The following is an 18,962-nucleotide window of genomic DNA, read 5'->3' as shown; positions in this document are numbered from 1 at the left end:
TTGGGCAATAAAACCATTTTAATTATATTACAGCGCCCTACTATAGATAAATGAAGATTATGCATCCTATCCAAATCTTTTTTAGCTTTGGCCATGATAGGTTCATTATTCATATCCACAATTTGGTCCAAATCTGCCGAAATTTTTATCCCAAGATAGACTCCCCCCCCCCCCCCGAGTCCACTACTCGCATGTCACTGCACACCGCCCGCTCATTCTTAATTATCTGTGTCTTAGGCCCATTTAATGCATATCCTGACACTTGACCAAAAGTCAAGGCTTCCAACTCAACCTCGACCATGGCATCAGCAGGTCGTGGAGTAACGATAGCGACATCGTCGGCGTACGCCAATATTTTACATTCCGCGCCTTGGGTTATTATAGGAAAGATCCTGTTATTTGCTTCCAATTTACGAAGTAAGGGATCGATATAGAGCGCAAATAGTAATGGCGAGCACGGGTAGCCCTGCCTCGTACCCAGTTTAATTTGCAGAGACGCCGTATATCTCCCATTTAATCGAATACGAGCTGATGAAGCCCTCTCCGATACCAGACCATGCTAAAGTTGCCCAAAGGTAGTCCCAGGAGACCCGATCAAATGCCTTTTCTGCATCCAGTAACATAACTGCCATAGGGTCTCCTAGGACTTCCATGGCATCAAAAAGAGTAAGAACCCTCCGCACATGGTGCGTAGTGCCTCTTCCAGGAATAAATCCATGCTGGGTAGAACTAACAAGTTTACTTACAAACTTACAGAGCCTAAGACCCATAGCCTTGGAGAACATGGTGGCATCAGAATTCATCAAGGTTATCGGTCTATAGGACCCCGGTTCTATAGATGGTTTCCCCTTCTTCAAGATAATAACTATATCTGCGCCTGCCCAGGAATTCGGAACAGAAGTTCCTATCTGGGCCTACTGTACTGTGTGTATCAGATCTAGAGAAATTATGCCCTGGAGGGCTTTATAGAATTCAATAGCAATCTGATCAGGTCCCGCAGCTTTACCTGACGGGAGACTATTCAGAGCCATCAGAATCTCATCAGGAGCTAGAGGTGCATCCAATTCTTCCCTATCTTCCTCAGATAGAAATTAAGCTGATATGTCCCTAAAATACCCATGTATTTCTGTGAGATCCTTTGGTTGATCTTCATTATATAATAAAGCATAAAACTGCCTGAATACCTCTTGAATCCCGTCTGAGTATCCCTCCCTTACCATCTGAGATTTCTTTGACCACCCCTGATGCTACTTTCTGCCTTGTGCGAACCGCTAGTGTATGCCCGACACGCTCGCTTAATTCATGGCATTGCTCCCTTTTTGCGAGAAAGATAGCGGCTGCTTTACTAGCTATACTCTCCTCAGCTTCTGCTTCGCCTTTGCAATGTTAAGAAGTGCCTGATCCAAAGGTGCCCTTGATATATTTGCTAAGGACAATTCCTCTTCAGCATCTGTTACTGCTTTAGCCAATTTTTGGGATCTTACTTGCTCCTGCCTTTGACTATATAGGCTAAAGCTCAATGTCTCACCACGAATACCCGCCTTAAAAGCGTCCCAGATAACCCCAGAAGAGGCACTACCTCTATTAATTTCCCAAAACCCTTTTATCCATTCCTTCATGTGTTGGGACATATTCTTCGTTTTTTAACAATCCCCTCTCAAAAGTCCATGTACGTTGATGCCTAGTCATATTCGTAATTTCTAAAGTTAAAATGATGGGGCTATGATCAGAAATAATCCCTGGTAGTTTCTCAATCTGACTTCTTGCTAGTAGACCATTAGAAATAAAAAAAAAAATAGTCAAGCCTAACGCAAATCTTGTGTGGGGCAGAGCAATAAGTGCTACCAGGGTTTTTAGGTTTCAGCTTTGCCCAAAGATCTACTATGGAGTTATTCCGAGCCATGCTAAGAATTGCTCGGCACGTTCTTTTTTTCCGGCCCAGATAACGATCTCCTGGTTCCAAACCCAGTCCCCCTGCTCCATTTATGTTGAAATCTCCACAAAGAATAATGGGTACAGGCCATGAAGCTAACTCAAAGTCTAAAAATTCAAATATTTCTGGCTCATCTTCAGTTGAACCATAAATTGACCCCACCGTTACCCATTCACCATTAATCATACACTCCGCTAATACCCATCTTCCCCTTGATCTTCCAGCTTTTTCCTAACCACAACATCATTTCTCCTGGAGAGTATAGCCACCCCTCTAGTTTTGGCCCCCTGTTTAGAATATGCTATCAGATGAAACCCCAATTGCTCCAGCAAATACCCCTTTCCCCCTTCAATATGCGTCTCTTGAAGACATACGAAATCTACTCGCATTGCTCTTAAAGCTGCTGAGACTTGTTGTCTTTTAAGACGGTCATTTAGCCCACATACATTTAATGATACTATCCGTATATTCATTAAAACACATCAAATTGCTGTCCCAACCAAATATCCAACAAGTTTCTCTTTATACCTTCTGAGTTTCCAAGTTCCTTATTTTTAATCAATTTACTTTGTTTCCAGCTCTCATGTTCACTGCCATTTCCCAGATACCAAACTGTGCTGTGCCCCCTACCCCACCAAAACCCTCCCCCCTCCCTTACAGGCAAATAGGTCAAACATGACCTATGTGTGACAGCTTGAGCCCGCAGCATGCCACAACCCCCCCTCCTTATATCTGGGAATGTGCTTATTCTATATTAGTATATTCATAAAGCATGAATACTGAAAAAAAAAACCCTGTTATAGCGTTGCATTCATTGCCCAATTACTAACTACATCACAAAGCTAAATGCTCATTTCCCCTTCAACTCCCTAAATTCTGTTAAATACAATTGGGCTTTAACCTCGGAAAAGAACATTCTGACTTGCCCATTAACTAGCACTTTAAGGCGCACTGGATACACAAAGTAGGCCTCAGAACCCAGACCCTGAAATGGGGCAATCAACTGCCTTAGCCGCCATCTCCTTTCTGCAGTAGTATGACAGAAGTCTGGGCGAGCGAAGAATGTGGTACCGTCAAACGAACGTCTGGCCTCTGGTCTTGCCTTATCCATGACTTCCTGTCTAAGGAGATAATTACCCACATAGACAAGGATTGCTCTGGGTCTATCAAGATTGAGCCGGTACATAAGCTTTTCTTTGGGTCAAGGGAAATCGATGTGCTCGCTGAACCTCCTTCTCCCAATCCCATGTCCTCATTTCAAGAAAGGCCCCCTTCAACAAGGTGACAACAAAAGCCCGTACGCCCTGCCCTTCAACCCCTTCCGCCACCCCTAACAATCTGATGTTATTTCGCCTTTGGCGGTTCTCAAAATCCTCCAGCTTCCACTTGACGTCCTCCACCACCTTCTCTTGTGCTTCCTTGAATGCCTGCCATTTATTCACATCATCCTCAAGTCTTCCTGTCCTTTCCTCCACATGAGTAACTCTGTCCGCCATATCCTCATATAACTTATTCATTTTCCTGAGGGAGCCCTGTATTTTTTTGTAGCCTGCTTCGCCCTCCGGCTCTCTGACCTGGCTTCCCCCTGCATCTGCCTCAGAGTGGCATACAATAAATCCATTGTGGGAGTCTGTGGTGGATTAATGGAATTATTCTTTTGTTGTTGCAAATGTATTGCACCCTCTTCCTGGTATAGCTGAGAAGTCGCCGAGTAATCCCAAGAATTTTTTTTAGCAGCGTCAGTATGAGATGGACTCACCGCAAGGTTAGTTTTGGATCGAGATCTAGACTTATTTTTCTGATGTTTAGCACTATGAGCAGCAGATGTCACATGCACCGAGGAATTTTCAACTGATTCTGCTGTGTCTGAGTCCCCCAAGAGGCTGCCTTCACTTGAAAGTGCTGATCTGGAGTCGTCATTAAGGGGGGAAAAAACAGCCTCCTTCAGGTGAACCAGGGATTACTCTAGACTTGACCGGACCATACAATTGCTTAGGAATTGCTCCCCCCGGGTTTGCTGTACATACTCCTGGAGGGACTATCTTATATGGATTGATTCTGACAAGATCATCCATTAGCCCCCCAGGTCTAACCAGCCCGGTCCCCCCAGCGTAATTGCTCACATCAGTTAATGCGGAAGATACTACCGACCGTACCTCTGAGACGGTCTCTGCGTCCAACTCCATCCCGAAGCTCGGATCGTCCCGTGCATCGATGAGCTTGTCGTTCAACTCCCTTTGGCTTTCTGTCGGCTCACCGTGCAGCATGTCTCTGTGAGCTTCACTGCTCTCAGCCTCCCTCGTCGTGAGAGCTCCCCGGCGTCTCTACCGATGCTGCAGCAAAGGACTTGAGCAAGGTAGGTTGCCGCAGTGAATTTTCCTTACTTTTGTTGCCACTCTCCAGGCGGGTTTTGACACCTTTCCGGACGGCTCCAAGAGCTACCATATCTTTATCGCTACTATTGGGAATACTGTTGCCACTCACAGCGTCCTCGAGACCCTCCGCATTTTTAGCGGCCAACTTTCGCGATTGCCCGGTGCCTCGCGAAGAGTTAATCGGTGCCAGTCCTAGAGCCTCCTTTTTCATACCTCTGGGTTCAGCCGACCCCTTCTGATCCTTATGGGGTTTCGGTCCTCTTGGCCCCATTCTGCTCCTGTAATACCGCGTCAAAGTGGTTATAATTTGCCGGGGTGCCAATACAGCAGTAGTTCGTGCCTCAGTACTCCTTCCAGCAACCGCTTCAGCCAAATAGCATTATCCAGCATTCTACATTTCCATACAGTTCATAGAGGAGGAGGAGAAGAGCCCGCGGCTGTTTGCTATGGCCGGTTAGCGGCCATCTTGCCCTGGTTATGTGATTGTAATGCTGATGCTCCTGGTATGTGTGTGGAATTTCAATATCCTCGAAGGGAATGTATTCCTCAGGTGGTTCATCTTCTTTGAAGAAGTGAAACACATGTGTTACTGGATTTGATTCTGGGAATGTAATCCACGAATAGAATACCTCTGTCTGAAAAGATTCATGTGCCTCTTTCACAAAAACTGCTCTACCACCTCTTGGTCTTAGGCCATGTTTTATAGGTTTTAGAGTGATGGCTCTCCTTAAATTTGGAAGGATGTTTATAACCCCCTCATCGGTTTCATTTAAACCTGTAGTATTAAAAGCTGTTACGACTTGGTCAGACGTAGCCATATAATTATCCCCGTTTTGGGACATTGTTTTTGAAAAATGTAGAACAAGTTTCAAGGAAACCAAGATAAGGTGCACAATATTTTGGAACACAGTATCCTTCAACGTTGAACAAACCAAACAGCTAATACATAGAATTCTCGTCCTACTCAGCTATGGCGGATATTAACCCTACCCACTCCAGACGTCTTATGGAGAATTATGAGAAAAGCATGACTGAGTTACTTCAGTATCTAGCGTTAAATTAGTGCCTTAGCAAACGTTGTGCGCCATGTAGTGTAGTTCCTATTTCCCTTGTAGGCTCTGCGCATTGGAATAATATACACTATAGTTTTTGCATAGAACTAAGGTCAGTATGCTCCTATCGAGTACATTAAACTTAATTACTTTGTGTGTGCCAGCTAACTCCGAGGTCACTAGAAACTTCTTGAATAAACAAGAAGGGATTAGTTTCTGACAACCGCATAAACATGACAACTTTGTTTCTCTTAGAATCGGAACGCGTCTCAGAATCGTGGAAACAATAGATAACAGTTTCACTCAGTCAATTGTGCATTCTTAGTTTCTTCAGTTACACAGAAATAGACGGGCATTTCAATAAAAGGATTTATTGAACATTCTTGTTTCTCATGTAAGAGATCTGAGATGTTACAATCAGTAGACAGTAAGCAAGATATAATCCGTACAGCGTAAGCAGTAAGAAGAAATAATACTGCAATATCATTATCTTTTAGCTATGACATATTCATATATACAAACATAAGTAACACAGGCTAAAAAGTGAATACTCGTCTGATGCTTCTAAATAGTTCTACCCCAGTGTACCTAACCTAAGCACAAGGTAAGAATAGGTGCTGTTTTCTATAGTATGGTATATACTAAGTTTGTATGCCAAGAGTCCCTCTAGGTTATAGTCCGCTTCTTACCTTTAGAATGAGAGAGGTTGGAATCTCTTTCCGGGTCTCAAGCTCTAATACCCCGCGAAGGGAGTCCGAACACTGGAGGCTGGATTCTCTGCGAGCAGGGATGACCGCGTCTGGTCAGTGCATCAGGCGGGGATATGGTCGCTTCCAAACTTGCCGTAGTGAACCGTGCAGTCAAGTCATGCAGAGCAGTGATGGGGTTTGCCATGGTAAGGGGAGGTATATTTATACCTGGAAGGTGCTTAGGAATGCTAGCATTGATGTAAGGTCGGGCAGAGGAAGAAGTCACGAATGAACCCCTAAAGAATAGTAGTTCATGCATAATAGATGAGTTCTTGGAGAAATCAATAATCCTAGCTAGGGAAAGTCCCATTGGCTTAAGGGTCTGGTTTCTAAGAATTCATTGTGACGTGGGATGGACGAATGTAGGTGACCATGCCTGTATTTGATTAGCATGGCTAATGCCTAAATAAGGACTGGGATTCTATGCCTAAATAAGGGCAATGTGAATTGTGCCTATATAAGGACATGATTCAGGGGAACCTATGTACGGGCATCTAAATCGAAATACAACAACACACCACACACATATCCCAACAAAATTACTCGGAGAAGGCCAGCCACATTTGGCAGACATCAGGCCAAGTATATCATTTACTAAATGATAGCCTACACAATGCAACATGCCTACCAGTAGGTGTTGACGATAAACATCCAGTACATGTAAATGGCCCCTCTTCTATGATAATTCCAAAAACGTTGCTAAGCTCACATGAGAAAGGACCACCTATTACCAGCTCCAGAGTACAATAATGTCGTAGTATCAATTTATAGCGTCACATTCATCCACATGAGCAATGAATCCACAAAGGTGGTGTCCGATGGACAAGCTTTATTAAGAAATATAAGAGAAATCATATGAATGACAAACGTCCACACCAGTGCTGAATTGGGATCCTTCACTGTGTTGGCCATACAGGGGAAGGACTCCTCCAACCACAATTTCTAGTTCCTCCGTAGTGAAGGTAGGGGCCCTCACACTTTTCTGGCCTGGTATTGTTACTCTCAGAGGTGATACAGAGTAGCTGATGGCGATGATGTGTGTATGGCTGCAGTCTCTGTAGGCAATAGAGCATATTTTCACATCGAAACGTAAATGTACGCTGCAGACGCGGTCTTGTGCGTGTTTGCTCCCTACCGTTCTTCGACTATCAACGTTAGGTGCCTCCATGGGAGACTGAACAGTTTCTTATTGTCAACAGGTGTGATTATCAGTAGTTTTTTTTTATTTGAAGAGGTGCCTGGAATGCCCACCTGATGCCCCTCTCTGGCAAGGTTTCCTTGGCCGTGTTTTAAGGCAAGCTGTGTGTGGACTTTCTGGAAGTCCTCGTCAAGGTACAGAATAGGACATTGGCACAGGATCAATGTGGGACTTTTTCTATAGTTTGACACAATGGTCATGTATCCAGATTCTGATCATGTTCGTATCTCTTATTTTGTCATTTTGAAAATTAGATGTTAACAAGTTCATGCCTCCAGGACACACACATGTCACACATTTTTATGTTGACATTCTTCTCTGTTCATCAGCTCAAGTACAGACATTGATAAATCAGTATAATATTGACATGGTAAGGTTTGCTCTTTGCAATTGTTGACCAATGCTAACCAAACATGAGCTTGCATTGTGACAGATAATAGAGTTCACATGTAAGTTTACACTATGGTGTATGACGTGGTGAACTGCACTACATCTTTGATAACGAATGACAGCCATCCTACACATTGCAGAGTGTGGAGTTCTTATTTTGCACATTTGCCTAGATAAATGTGAAACTGTGATACTCATGCTTACACACAATCCCTTAATCTCAAAGAGTTAACTTATTTAAAGTCCAACCATGTACACATATTTTTGGTTATGTCTGTCTCAAAGTGACTTTTTGGAACTGGAACTCCTCTCCTTAGGACGTACAATGTTTTCTATTGTTGCGATGCGCAACCTAAAATGCAATGTAGTTACTTGCCTGGCATCTGTTTTGACACATCTCATGCAAATGGATATTGTCATATGTTGTACAAGCGTGTCAGATTTTTGCATCCTATTCACATTCAATGATTGTCATTGCCACGAATGACATTTGATTTTTGGTTTGCTAACTTGTTGAGAAGTCTCTGACTCGATGTCATACATCTTTGGCTCGGAGTGAATTCTATGTCCGGACCGGAGGCGAGGATTATGCTATTCTTTCTTCACTTTATTGAATAGCAGCCATTTGTAGTCAATCGAAACAAACTACTATTCCCATGAACCATAGGGAATAACAACAAAAACAATAGAGTCCCAGTCTAGAGTGTCCATGCTCTGCACCAATCACAGGCTCCCAATGTGTAGGGAGTCCCCTGTCTCTGCGCATTCCTCCTCTTTCTTCGCTGCTTGCAGCCAAGATAAGTCCAACATTTTTTCTAATTGTGTTGTATATTGTTGACCTTTATTATTGTGATTTAGTCTGTTTGCTGCGCGTAGTGCTTTGCTTATCGCGCTATTTTATTGGTTTGCGCTGTCACTGTGCTTGTTTATTGCCTTAGGGGCGTAGCGCCGTACCATTTTCATAGCTGTTTACCTCACAGCGGTGTGCAGGCAGCGCGTGAGTCAGTAATCGCGCGCTCGCCGTGTGTTTTCCGATTTGGTTTAAATTCTGTTAGACTTTGTTTCCGTTACGTTTCTTTTCTGCGAGTCCGCTGCTACTCGCGTTCGGCCGTGGGAGCATATGAGCTCCCTAGCGGCCGCGTTCTGTGGTGCCTGCAACCCACGGTGACAGCGCTGCCTCGTTAGAGGGCGCTTGGGTTGCACGCTTGACGCGACGTGCGTGCTCCGGATTCCGCGCATTCCGACATCGCGTCTGAATCCAGAGCACCGCTGCCGCGCAAACCTGGTCTGTCCTTGCCGGCTGTGACACCCCTGACCTGGGTCTGGTTATATATTAGGGGAATTATCCCGGTTTCCTCTGCTGGGGATTTATTCCCGAGTTGCTTTGATTGCTTACGCCTCCTGACCGCCTGTGCATACAGGTCAGTGCCTGCCGTTAGGCAGTTGTCAGCCTACTTGCTGTTTGCTTGTGGGTCCGTATTGTATAGGCCAAAAACGCTCCTCTTTAGGGAGTCTGTAATGCAGACATTGTCTGCTGGGGACCCGTTTTTGCTGCAGGCTGCCCTTTTAATCGGTTGGCACCAGGGCTGTTGGGGTCCAGAGCTTAGCCCTTGTGATTGTGTGCATTGCCCGCATTTATTAGGCTGTCACCCAGCCCACCTTATTATTTGAGGTATACTCCCTTACCCGATTCCTGTTCAGCTTCCCGTGGTGATTAGTGGATACCATGGCAGAATTCCAGGATGATGTTTATGAGGATGACCAGTGGGAGCAAGACCCCTGGCAGCCCTTCAATGGGACGATGATTTCTATGACGCTGCAGATGCGTCCAGCCTCAAAGCAGTGGAACAGGCTATGAATCCTCTTGAACAGAGGTTGGTTCGTAAAATAGATCAAGCCTGTGATTGCCTGGCTAGAGCTTCACAAGGCCTTTCTATTGCCCCTCCTTCTGTCCCTCCGATGGACTCTCAACCACCGGCGAAGCGCGCCAAACCCGCTGGCGTAGACACTGATGCCTTTGACTGCCTCTAGCAGGCATTTCTTGCCAGTACTGCCCCGCAACAGGTCCCTCCCAATACCCCTTTGATGCCCCCAGTTCCTGTTGGGGATGATGACCAGGGCGATGGTGATGATGCTGCCGGCCCCTCGTGGCTTTGTCACCCTTCTTGCACAGACCCTTCCTCAGACGGGCAGAATCTCTGTGCGGATATGTTGGATCCAGATGATGTTCTCTATCCGCGTTCCTCCGACTGGGCCCCCTCGCACAAGGTCGCCCAATATGTGGCCAGTCCTATGTGCCACCTGCTTGAACCCACGACCCAGGACTGTCTTAGGGCGGAATGTCCTCGTCCCTCCCTGGAGGGGGAAGGTGGCTGCCACACCCGACATCGACCAGAGAATGGCCACCTTCCTTCAGAAGTTTATCAAAGATCCTAAAAAGGGCATCGACCTGTCCTGGCGGGTGTGCCAGGACAAACTTCTTGATATCCTGGGCCCAGCTACTAAGATCCTAGACACGGCAGAGGAGGCCAAGGCTTCCGGGTCCCTCATTTCTCCTGAACATCTATCCTCGTGGGCTCAGCATGTGGTGGTGTTCCTGGGTAATGCAAACTGTGCTATATCCATGGAACGGCGCCTGATTAAAGTAGACCCGAAGTTGGGGATCTGGCCGATTCGGAGGCGGGCACTGTGGCGCAGGGAGGCCTCTTTGGCGAACCCTTTATAAAATAGTTGGGGAGGTTCGTAAATACCTTTACCTCCCTGGACCGGGCGCAGTCCTCTATCAGAAAGGTGTTTCGCCCTCAGGTTTTCCGAGGGTCAGAACAAGGAAGGGGCTGCTCGTCTGGCCGTCCCAACCAACACAGGGGACAAGGCTCCGGTAACGGGCAGTACCAAGACCAGGCCCGCTTCGGCAACTTTTATCCCACCCGATGCCGAAGAGGCAAGAACAGAGGAGGCAGAGGCGGTGGCATCTCCAGTTCTTCCGGTGAGTGTTCTCCCTTCTTCCCTTCTAAAAGTGGGGGGCCGTCTGGCGCGTTTTTTCCAAACCTGGAGTTCCATCACCAGGGACGCCTGGGTCCTGCAGACGGTGCAGGGTTTCCGCATAGTTTCTCGGGAACTCCTTCGCAACCCGTGCCTCCACGTCCGCTCTGTTTTTCCGCCACAGACTCTGCGTTAGTCGACCAAGAGGTGCAGTCTCTCTTGGACAAGGGGGCTATTGCTCTAACTTTGCCTCACCCCCATGGGTTTATCAGCAATCTTTTCTAGACGCGGGGAAGCGCCCGGTAATAAATCTGCGCGAGTTCAACGAGTGGTTAATCTATCGCCACTTCAAGATGGATGGCATCCATCTGCTGCGCGATGTTCTTCGTCCCAACGATTGGATGGCGCGTCTCGACCTCAAGAACGCCTACCTAACAATCCCAGTTTTCCCGCCTCATCGTCTGTTTCTGCAGTTCTCCTGGAGGGGCAAAACCTACGAGTTCACCTCTCTGCCCTTCGGCCTGTCCTCTGCTCCTTGGTGCTTCACCAAGGTCCTTCGACCGGTGATCGAAAGTTTGCGGACGTCGGGCAGGAGACTCATTGTCTACCTAGATGACATTCTTCTGATGGCGCAAGACCCTCGAACACTCTCGCGGCACTTTCAGTCGGCTGTCGACCTCCTTCAGAGCCTCTGGTTTGTCATCAACGAGGCCAAGTCTACCCTGGTCCCGTCTCAGACGGTCCTGTTTCTCGGCTTTATGATAGACTCCGTGGAGTCCACCCTGAGCCTTCCCTCGCGCAAGATGACAAATTAGTCACGAAATTCGGAGGTCTCTATCCCAGTCTCAGATCTCTCTCGGACAGCTCGCTCGCATATCAGTCTTCTGTCTGCCTCCCATTCAGGCAATTTTTCCTGGCCCGCTCCATTACAGAGCCCTTCAGCGTCTCAAGGCGGTGCACCTGCGCAAAGGCCTTTCTTATTCCCACAGGCTGGCTCTCTCAGTGGAGGCCAGAGAGGAGCTCCAGTGGTGGCTTTCGCACATGGAGGCGTGGAATGGACGAGCCATTTTCAGGTCCACACCAAATATGATTATAGAGTCCGACGTGCGCAGGTCCGGCTGGGGCACGCGGTGCGGCGACTTTGCCACGAGAGGTGTGTGGTCTCCGTCGGAGCAGAGATTACATCAGTTGTTTGGAGCTTTTGGCGGGCTCATTCGCGATCCAGTGCTGGACCAAGGACTCGATACAGTCCTGCGTCCTCCTCAGAATGGACAATGTGTCGGCGGTCCGGTACATCAACCATCTAGGGGGCGCGCGCTCAAAGTCTCTCTCCGATCTGGCAGCGAGAGTTTGGCAGTACTGCCTGGATCACCAGGTCTCGGTCACAGCGGAGTACCTTCCGGGCCAGGACAACCGAGTGGTGGACTTCCAATCACGGCATTTCCACGATGGGAGTCTCTGGAAGCTTCACCGGGAGTGTTTGCAGACCTCCAGTGCCTCTGGGGGCCCTTTTCAGTGAACCTTTTTGCCTCCCGTCTGGATCACCAGCTTCCCCGGTTCTTCAGTTGGAGGCCGGACCCCCTGGCGGAGAAGTCAGATGCGTACCTACAGAATTGGGGGGAGGAAGCGGGTTACGCCTTTCCCCTGTTTCCCATGATCACACGAGTGACAGCCCAGGTGAGGCGTCGGAAAGCGGAGGTGGTGCTCATCTTGCCGATTTGGAGATCACAAGTCTGGTTTCCAGTTCTGCTGGAACTTTCTTGGGATTTTCCAATCCCACTCCCCCTGTTTCCAACTCTTCTCCTCGATCCAACAGGTAATCCTCATCCTCTCATCGGACAGGGATCTCTGACCCTCATGGCATGTCGGATTACAGGGGACGATGGGCGGTCGCGGGCCTTTCGGAACCGGCTGTGGCGTTCATGGCTAGAGCCTGGGCTGACAATACCGTCCAAAGATACCGATCATCCTGGGGTCGTTGGTGTCGTTGGTGTGTGCGACGGAGTGTCAATCCCATGGCAGCGGATGTGACCTCCATTTAATATTTTTTGGCCTATCGGACCGTCAATACCTTTCGCTCCGCTATTTCTGCTGGGCATGCCATGGTTGATGGCTCACCGGTAGGGGAGCACCCCTTGGTCTGCCATTTGCTCCATTGCATCCGTCTGTCAGTGCTTCCTGAGCCTTGTTACTCCCAACTATGGGATGTCAATAGGGTGCTGAATTTGCTGCTTTCCTGGCAGCCGAATAGGTTCCTTTCTAGGAAAGAGCTTTGCGTGAAATTGGCTATGTTGCTGTGTCTGATCTCTTGCAGACGGGTCTCGGATGCTAGAGCCCTGGATGTCTCGGGTAGAATCTTTTCCCCTACGGGGGTTACCTTTACTCTCCGTAGGCGCACTAAGTATGGAATGAAGTCCATTTCGTATCCCGCTTGCCTCAAGGCATATAAGGAGATGTCGGAGGAGTTCCGGCCTCCGGGGGAACGTCAGTTGCTCATTTCTTTCAAGAAGCCTCATAAGGCTGTGTCTTGTCCCACAATTGCTCGCTGGTAAGGTGGGTGGTGCACGAAGCCGGGATCGACTTGCGTGCGTTTGGAGCACATTCTGCGAGAGGGGCGATGGCCTCCAAAGCATTTACCCTGAGAGCTCGTCTAGAAGACATTCTGAACGCAGCAGATTGGTTTTCAGACTCTACCTTTTAAGCGGTTTTATTTCAAACCGGTTATCGATATGGCTCACTTGGTGATGAGTAAGCTTTAAACAAGCATAATCCTCGCCTCCGGTCCTGACATTGATTGAAAAATTTCCTAGTTATCGTAACGGAAAGTTTCAATTCTATTAAGGACTCGGAGGCGAGGATTATCCCACCCAGGGTAAAAGTTCCTTGCTGTTTTCCCTCCCTCGTATTGGAGTAAGTAAAGTTGTTTTCTTATCTGCTTGATTGGACAGTTAGGTTACATGTTGAAACGCTTTCTTCCACAGAAGTAATCCTTAGCCATTACTGTCGCTGATTTTATGTGTTTACTCCTTGCAGGCGATTCCAACAAACAAAATCCTTGAGGTGTCCGGTGGCTGACCGAGCGACGAAGGAGGAGGAATGGGCAGAGACTAGGGACTACCTACACATTGGGAGCCTGTGATTGGTGCAGAGCATGGACACTCTAGACTGGGACTCTCTATTGTTTTTGTTGTTATTCCCTATGGTCCATGGGAATAGTAGTTTGTTTTGATTGACTACAAATGGCTGCTATTCAATAAAGTGAAGAAAGAATAGCATAATCCTCGCCTCCGAGTCCTTAATAGAATTGAAACGTTCCGTTACGATAGCTAGGAAATTGTTCATTCTACAGTAGTGGTTTTGGTAAAGACATACATCATCCCATTCTTTGCTCAGACCAGGGGTACCATTCAAAGAACAACTCAGGCTAATTGACAAAGAAGGGAGATTCGCAGTGCTGATGGGGTTACTGGAGGGCCAACAACTGCTCATAGGGAGTATATATGCCCCCAACATAGAGCAGGAGCGCTACTGGGGCAGACTTACGAACACACTGGCACACTACAAGTCAATCCCATGGCTCCTGGGAGGGGACTATAACTGCACCCTAGACCTGCACCTTGACAGATCGTGTCCCCTGCAGATACACTCACCGGCATACAAACAAGCTGCAGGCCTTCACAGGTGGGCAGATAGATGGGGGTTGACAGATGTTTGGAGAGCGTGTAACCCCACCACTAAACTCTACTCCTTCCCCTCAATCCCACACGATTTAAGAGTCAGACTAGATAGATTTCTATGCTCAGCTTTGCTTTTGCCCAAAGTACAACACTCGGACTACCTGGGTAGAATAGTGTCTGATCACGATGCACACACAGTGGTCCTCAGATGGAAGCACCCTCACCCCCCAATCCCAACGTGGCGGTTGCCCCAGGAGTGCCTCACAGATCCAGTATTCTGTCAAATCCACGAGGAATTCATGCAGGAACACTTTCAACGGAATGACGGTTCGGCTTCCTCTAGGTCTATAGAGTGGGACGCATTTAAGGTTAGCGCCAGAGGACATTGTATCCAACAAGTGGTGGGGGTCAGGAGAGTGCTGGATAGGGCCCTACGTCAGGCAGAAATTACATTAGAGGACATGTCGAAAAGGGCGGACCAGGGGAAAGCCACACCGGCACAACTGTCGGCGGCAAAATCCTCCCACGCAGAAATGCTGCGTGATCTGTGCAAATACAATTTTCAGGCATATGCAACTAAAACACACCGGGAGGGTAACAGAGCGGGATCACTTTTGGCATGGCTAGTCAAACAGGACTCAACACCACACCTCATCACAGAACTTAAGGCCTCAGATGGACAACTCAAACACTCCCAAGCCGACATACTGCACATCTTTCACGAAAACTATGCTGCATTATACCGGTCCCCACATGCCGAGACGCCTAGAGACCTAGATAGTTTCCTAGGCCAGTCACCCATGCCTAGGATCCCCTCCGCAGACAGGAAGGAACTAGATAAGAAGATCAAACCTGCCGACGTAAGCAAGCAATCAAGTCGTTGGCCCGCAGGAAGGTGCTGGGCTCGGACGGATTCCCACTCGAGTACTATAGCACGTTCGCAGTGCAATTGGCGCCGCGACTGGCCTCCATATACGAGGAAGCGCTGGCCAACAAGATACTCCCGAAATCGCTGCGGACGTCGACCCTGGTGACCTTCTTGAAGCCGCACAGAGATCCCACGCTCCCGGCTTCATACCGACCGATAATGCTCCTGAATACAGACTGTAAGATCCTGGGGAAACTATTAGCTAATCGATACAGTCAAATACTTCCAGCCCTGGTGCACCCCGACCAATGTGGGTTCGTTCCCCGACGCAACACCTCACATAATTTACGCCGCTTCTTTCATATCCAGGACCAAACAAAAGAGCGCTTCCCCATGTCTGATTTTTGGACCTAGAAAAGGCGTTTGACACCCTGTTGTGGCCCTACCTGTTTGCGGTCCTGCAGTGTGTAAATGTCGGTCCCACACTGCTGGCTTACACCCAGCTTCTGTATAGGGACCTCACCTCCAGGATGCAAATTGGTAAACTCATATCGCCCCCTTTCCCGGTGTCCCGAGGGACCAGACAGGGATGCCCCTTGTCCCCTCTCCTCTTCGCTCTGGCAATGGAACCCCTGGCCATAAGATTGCGACGGGAGGGGGCGGCATGGGGGATCCCCATCGCGGACACGATCCATTGTGCGTCACTTTACGCGGACGATCTTCTGATATATGTTCGAGACATCTCTGACGACCTCACCCCAATATGGACCGTGCTGCAGGAGTTTGGAGAGACCTCTGGACTCAGAGTGAACTGGGGGAAATCGTCGATCTTCCCTCTGGGTGCCCAAACAGAGCCCATGGAGATGACGCTGGGGCCACAGAGGATATCGTGGGACAAGTCGGCCCCCAGATACTTGGGGGTGCGCCTGTACCACTCCCCCAAAGACCTCTTCGAGGGTAACCATCGAAGAGCACTGACAAGTTTGAGATCGGCGGTGGGGTTCTGGAAATCGTTACCATTGGCACCCATAGGTCATATCGCCATAGCGAAAATGATCATGGTACCGAGAATGCTCTATTACTTTGCGAACCTTCCTATAATCCCACCGCGCTCTTTCCGGGAATTAGATACGTTAATAACAACCCTGATCTGGGGAGGAGGCCGCCACAGAGTGGTGTTGTGCATACTATACCTACCTACGACGGGCGGAGGCCTAGGAGCTCCGTCCTGCGAATCATACTTCCTCGCGGCTCAGCTCCAATGGTTGTCCCACCGGACGGCGGAGAGGCATACGGGAGAGACGATCATAGAGGAAGGTAGAATACCCCTCCCCGCGATCAGACGACTGTTATTACCAGGTACTACACCGACACGCACACACCCACTGCAGGTGACCATAGCTCGCAGATGCATGATGCGGATACACCGCATGTCCAAGGGCCAGCCACTATATTCCCCCCCTGCTTCCACTGGTGGGATTTCCCCAGAAAAGCGTATACTATACCTATACTATACCTTTGTCTGCTCTAATTTGACTCCATTCATCAGCACGGTCCCTCTGACGTGTTTGGATTTGTGCAGGACCATAAATTTTGTTTTGGTAACATTTACAATGAGCCCATGGTCCTTACAGAAAACTTCAAACACGTCTATCGCTTTTTGTAGTCCCTGCTGAGTCTTGGAGATTAGTAGAGTGTCGTCAGCAAACATCAGCAGAGGAATCAACTTACCATCCAACTTTGGGGCATCAGTCGGGGTTTTATTAAAATAGTTGATCACTCTGATGTATAGAGAAAAAAGAGTCTGGGCTAAGACGCACCCTTGGCGTACTCCCCTGGCAATTGGGAATTTGTCTGTGACACTGCCTGATTGATTCCATCTGACTTGGGCAAAATTATCCTCATGTAATTTCATTAAAAAATTTAAAATATCAATAGGCAACCCTTGATCTTTAAAAACAGACCACATTTTTGCTGTAGGAACTAAATCAAAAGCTGATTTTAAATCAACAAAGGCTGCAAATAACATACCATCTCCCAACTAAACCACCCGCCAATAAATTAGCAAAATCCTAAATACCTGGTCTATGGTACTCGTGTGGCTACGGAACCCTGCCTGTAGTGGTGATTAAACTTCCTCCTCCTCAATCCACCCTTGGATTCTTAATAGGACGAGCCTAGCCACCACCTTCTGAATACAATCGATCAGGCTAATAGGCCTATAATTGCCTGGGTCAGAGCGCTCTCCCTTTTTAAAAATTGGAATAATTTGAGCGCCCTTCCAGCTATATGGTATGGGTGAGCCATTTGATAAACAGTTGGCTAGACATAAAATGTAAGGTGCCCACAGTTCCTGGTCATACATGAACAGATCAGACGGAACCGAATCTAGACCTGGGGCTCTGCCTCTGGGGATAGAATTCAGTACCTTTCGCACCTCGTTTAAATCGAAAACCAGGGGAGTTGTGTCTGTGGTCACAGAAAAAATTGATGTACAGCTCCCCTCAAAAGCATCTGTTGAGGCAAACTGACTCAAAGTGCGAAACCCACAAATTAGGTGGTACAGAATTAACTGGTTCTTCTCTATTTGATCCCCTACCCAACCGGACCAGGTCCGAAAAGGAACACATAGATCGTTCTTTGCTGGCTATATGGAGATCATTCCAGTAGTCCTGGTCCCATGCTCGTTTGGCCTCATATTGAGCTTTTTTATAGGATTCACGAGCTTTCCTTATACCAGCTATGTCCTTAATTTTTACCGCTTCTGACAGGGCCTGATATGCAACCCTACATGATTTCCCATACCATTGATCCTCCTTTCTGGGAGGCCTATTTGGTTTGGCATGGGTCTGTTTTAAAAAGTAGACACTAAGTCGGTTAAAGAGATGAGTATGGATAATATTAGCTTTGCCCAAGTCATCCTTCTGAGCAATACAATTCTGTAAATCATTTGTGGCCTTAGTGATTAGGTCCCTAATGGTTAAAATCTGCCTCTCATTCATTATTTTCCCATTTGACACGCCTTGGATCATTAGATGGAACGATTTCCACCTTCCTAGTAGGAGCCTCCTGATGGTTAGTGTTAAATAAATTAAATGTTAGTAGTAGGGGGATCATGATCGCTCTCCACCCTTTCCACCACTATCATGTCCTTAATACTAACCCAATGTTCTTTATTAGTGAGGATATAATCAATACGACTTTTACGAAGTCCATTATTATAAGTGGAGGCCCCATGTAAATCAGAGGCTAATCTACCATTTATTGCACGTAATCCATGGCCAATGCAAAGTGCCTTAAGCTTGAGTACAGCCTCGGTCCACTTTTTAATTGGCAGGAGTGTCAAGTGGGGAATATTCCAAATACGATCCTCTTCTAAAGTAAGATCGATATCATTAGTGTCCAGAGGTTCAAAGCAGCAATTAAAATCACCTGCTACTATTACATCACCTTCTTGGCTATATACATCAAGTAACTGGTCCAACTCTTCCACAGTGTTTGAAAAAGATCCTTTAACCCAGGATGCTGGACTTGAATAAGTAGGATATCCTTACTTTTCGAGTCCAATTGGGTCAAAGAATATCCAATGTCCTGTTTGATCCATGTTAATAGTCCCCCCTTAGCTCTTCCATGGAGGCTAGGGACGGCTGGAACATAAAAGCTAAGATAACCGGGTCTATAATCTAAAACGGTAGACCAGGTTTCCTGCAGTAATATAATATCCCTGTTTTCCAAGAA

At 47.6% G+C, this 18,962-nt stretch overlaps 1 protein-coding gene across 1 annotated transcript in view; it reads left to right on the top strand.

The window, feature by feature from the left end:
* The window catches only part of ANKRD31 (ankyrin repeat domain 31), an 836,109-nt gene that overhangs the window by 125,111 nt on the left and 692,036 nt on the right, over positions 1–18,962 (top strand). The window lies entirely within an intron of this gene.

The sequence above is a fragment of the Triturus cristatus genome, chromosome 2_1, assembly GCF_964204655.1.
Source record: "Triturus cristatus chromosome 2_1, aTriCri1.1, whole genome shotgun sequence".
Classification (NCBI taxonomy): Eukaryota; Metazoa; Chordata; class Amphibia; order Caudata; family Salamandridae; genus Triturus; species Triturus cristatus.
This window is presented reverse-complemented; position numbering and strand designations above follow the sequence as displayed.